At 37.3% G+C, this 4,685-nt stretch overlaps 1 non-coding gene across 1 annotated transcript; it reads left to right on the top strand.

Moving 5' to 3' along the window:
- Positions 1 to 218: 218 nt before the first annotated feature.
- Positions 219 to 324, top strand: LOC133807897 (small nucleolar RNA R71). The gene has a single exon (XR_009879783.1). It is a non-coding gene; the product is annotated as a small nucleolar RNA R71 (small nucleolar RNA).
- Positions 325 to 4,685: the final 4,361 nt, after the last annotated feature.

Here is a 4,685-nt window from a genome sequence, read left to right as displayed (position 1 = left end):
TAAGCATAGCAATAGGATCAACTTCTAGAACTCCTGCTACCTTCTTATTTTCTCGCTCAGATGGCCAATTATAATTATTCATGGCCATCTCCTCTAAAAGCTCGTAAGTTTCGTTAGCGCTTTTACTCATAAATGCTCCACCTGCTGCTGCATCTATTATAGTCCTTGTGTTTCCCCTCAGTCCATTATAGAAAGTGTGCACCAACATCCATTTCACTATACCATGATGTGGACATTTTCAAAGCTGCTCTTTAAACCTTTCCCAAGCGTCTTATAATGATTCCCCCTCAAATTGACAAAAATTATTTATTTCACCTCTAATCTATGCTGATTTAGTGGGAGGAAAATACTTAGCAATAATTTTTTGAGCAAGGTCTTCCCATGTCACAATGGAATTGGCTTGCAGCGAAATCAACCAACTTTTAGCTCTCTCTCTCAAAGAAAACGGAAATAACCTCAAACAGATTACATCATTACTTACTCTGTTCATTTTGAAAGTATCACATAACTCCAAAAAGTTGGTAATATGGAGGTTCGGATCCTCATTAGGTAGCCCCCAAATTGAACGCAATTCTGAACCATTTGGATAATCGAAGGCTTGATCTCAAAATTGTTCATCACCAAAGTAGGTGGGCCAATACTAGAATGTACCCCTGTAATAGTAGGGAGTACATAGTCCCTCAGAGGTAAGTCTGCCTTAGCTGCAGCGTTTCCCGCATTACCCAGATTCAGAATATTATTAGCAACATTATTGACGTTCTGGGCCATCCTTTCAAGTTTGTTTTCTTTCTCTTTTGCAGGTCTTCTCAATCCCCGGATCAACAGGTACTAGTATTTTCGAACACTTACGTCGCATAAAATAGTTCACCTAAAATTGAGAAATTTAAAAGAAATTTGATTTAGAAAACGTTAAATTAAGACCAAAGTAGATCGAAAAACAATTATATTTGATATTGATTATTAGTCCCCGGCAATGGCGCCAAAAACTTGATCTGTAAAATCTGTACGCAAGTATACGTAGTCGTGTCAAGTAATAAAGTCTATAAGAATAGAGATCGTCCCACAAAGATTATTAACCAATTACCAATAAAAAAATTTCACTTTCTATTTGGTGATTAAAATTAAGATGAAAAATTCTAAACTATGAATTCAATTTAAATAACTGTAACAGAATAATAAATTAACCAATTAAAAATCAATAATAAAACGCCTAGGAATTAATTTCATCAACTTTTCATTCTATTAATTTTACTAATCAATTCTAAATCTCTTCTTCCTATTCTAATAGCAGGTTAACATAATCGATTCATATTCTTTTTCAAGATATAAGATCTCAACCCATATGCAGGTTCTCTACATTTCTGTGATAAACTTAAACATATAGAAGGCATTAAGCATGGAAACCTAATTACTACACAAGTCATACAGGTACTTTCGTCCAATATGCAACCTATGTCTATATAATGATAGCATATTCAATTCTCATCATTCGAATTTTGAATCAAAACCATTAAATCAAGTAAATAGTGATCAAGTATTTACTAGCATTAAACAAACATCATATAGATTAGAATAGTGAAGAAGTATCAATAGAACATCATAATAAAATTAAATTGAAATTTAAGTGACTACATTAATCCCTAGATAAAAGATTAGTTCATAGATAACATAATGACAATAAAATTTAAATAATTGTTCATAGAAAATAACCTAAAAGTATTCAGATGAAGAAGAAATCTTGAAAGTAAAAAAACCAGAAAAAGAAATCTAATTACAACAGTCTTTTCTAGATCTAGGGTTTATAAAACTAAAACTACCTCCTAAATTCACAGAAAATGCCCCTTAAATAGCTTTCCAATGCTCCCAAGTGAAAAGACCATTTTGTCCTTCTAAAAGTGGCTTCAGATTTGAAAACCGTGTCGATAGCATCGTAGCACTAGGTTTTGAGCGCTGTAGCGCTGTTGACAGTGCCAAAATATCCTCAAAAATTGAAGTACTATCGCTGTAGCACTTGTAATGTACTGATGTAGCGCTACTCTTCCCGATTTTCAAGCGCTGTAGCGCTATTGACAGAAACAAAAGCTTTAAGGTCGCCTTTCTAGCACTGTAGCGCCATTATGATAGCGCTGTATCGCTATTCACAGAAGCACTACTTGGACTTCTTGCTCCCAAATGACTCAATTTTCTCCAAAATAACTCCATTTTCTTCCACTTTCACTTCATTCCACTCTATTCACCATCTTAGCATCAAAAACATGAAACATGAACAAACAAGCATAATTCTGCAATAAAATTGCCCTAAACTAATGAAAACCTTCCGAAAAACTAGACCATAAACAAGCCTAAAACTCGTTTATCAGCGAGATACCCCCAAACTACGTTAGGTGACCTCAAATGGAAGCAAGGAGAATTGTCGGACTTGTTCTATAGTGCGTAGACCATTTTGAACATAAGAACTCGTAGCGAGCCCTAGAATGCTATGGCCTCCGCTACATATGGAATAGTTGAATAACCTCCTAAAACATTCTTTTTGTCCGAGTTACCCTTAGAAACATTGGGTGACCTCAAATGGAAGAAAGAAGGAAGTGTTAGGAAAACTTATACAGGATCTTTATTTATTTTCATGTATATCTAATATTAAACAAATTAATACGAGATAACCTAGAACATGTTTCTAAAATTGAATTCAAAGAGAAACAAAGACAAGAATACTTACAGTATACGCATTATGACACGGTTTTTCACCGATGGGTGAATTATATGAATAACTAGGATGGATTAGTGCTTAATGATAAACAATGCTAAGAAAGTGATAATACTCAAGGATGTTGGAAGTCAACTGCAAAGAAAATGATCACTCCTTTTTACGTTGTTCGGAGGTTAAAATCCCCCTAGTCCACGAGTCTGTGTTATTACTGTATCTCTCTCTATAATTTTACAGCCCTTGCATTACAGAAAAAATCCAACCCTCAACACTACCCAAGGTCTTGGTATTTATAGGAGAGTGACCCCTGGGTAGGTATTGGGGTCATCTCGTGATCCCTTGATCCATCGCATCATCTCTGTCACATCAATGATTAATATTTACATTTTATATTAAAGTGTGGTCTAATCATTAGGTAAAATGGATCATGGGCCTCATGGTCTAATTTAGGCGTGTCATATCTGATCACACACGTTTATATTGCATATCCAGGAATTCGGGATAAAACAGACACCTGATGTCTGTTCACGCACGTTTACATTGCGTAGTCAACGTTATAAAGATCCTGGGATACGTCAGGCCTCTGGCGTACCACGAGCTAGCATACTATAAGCTCGTGCCAATGGATGTTGTATTCCACAAGTGGTTTCAAATAGTATGTTGCCACAAACCCATCAGCTCGTGCTATTCTATCTAGCGAACCGTGCTAAACTTCCCCAGACAAAAGGTGGACAAGTGGAACATCAATTATATCCTTTTGCTTGCCAGCTGTACCCGAGCAACTTAAAAAGGTACGTGTTGATTTTCAGGGCGTATGTTTGCCCCCAAGTCCCTACTCGTGTTCCATGATGTCACTTCTGACTTACACGGTAAGGACTTTTAAACTCCCATTGCGATCATCCAAACCCTGCCCATCACTTGAGTACTGGACACGTGGAACGCCGTGATTAGCATCTGTTCGGGTTTCGACAATTGTATTAAATGGTGTGGCCACCTTTTTGCCACCGTTTCATCTTTCAAATCATGACCCTCATATCTCGCATTAGCTGGATCAGATGGTCCTCGTTTCCTTACACCTTTTATGTATAAATAGGGCTGGCAATATTCAGTGTTCACCACCTTTCATTCGAAATTTTTCTCCATTTTCTCTCTTCTGAGATTAAAAAACTCTTTTTATTTTCCTGATTAAAATTCCAAAATCTCAATAACCTTGTCACAAAAAAAATAAACCCTCGGAAACCCAGGCATCAAGGACTTCCCAGGAACTTTTTCTCTACGTTGGTTGCCTCTTTCACTTGCTTGTTTCTTGTCTTTCCGAGACTTGCTTGTTTGTTTTTCTTCCTTTTTTTTATGTGGATCTGCACTTTATAGTGACAAACGATAGGCTGGTTCTAAATAACTCTGGTTCATAAGCTTCGATTTTAGACTTATTGAGTAGATCCTAAAATATGTTTAGGATTGTGTTGTTCATAATTAGGAAATTTCTGGGTGACTTCTTGGTAATTTTATGAAATACCCATTTGGGATATGGAAGATGAGAGGTTTTTAGGGTATAAAACCGGCTAGCTTAGGGGTCACGCTTCCTAGTTGGTTTTTCTCTCAAAACCTCTCCCCCAAGGCAAGTAATAGCCTGACCCTCCTGACACACGGATCCTTGAACATCAGGGGTCTGTTGGAAACCTAGGCGCATGTCCACGGCAGTGCATGGCGTCACACCCCGGGTTGAGATTACCTCAGCTCGTGTATGAAAAACCTTTGTTCTTCCTGCGCTGTTTGTCCTTTCATAACTTTTAGGTCGCCTACTAAGTATTTCATCGTTCGTGTTCGCTAGGCGATCAGATGGCGCCCACAAGGAGTGTGTCCAAGAAAAGCGCGGCCAGCTCATTCTATAGTATGTTGACCACTTTGACTGTAATCACTCGTAGCAAGCCTTAGAACACTACGGTCTCCGCAACAAAAACAAAAAAGAAAGGAAATAGAA

The sequence above is a fragment of the Humulus lupulus genome, chromosome X, assembly GCF_963169125.1.
Source record: "Humulus lupulus chromosome X, drHumLupu1.1, whole genome shotgun sequence".
NCBI lineage: Eukaryota > Viridiplantae > Streptophyta > Magnoliopsida > Rosales > Cannabaceae > Humulus > Humulus lupulus.
The sequence above is the reverse complement of the archived record's forward strand: the minus strand, read 5'-3'. Positions and strand labels throughout refer to the sequence as shown.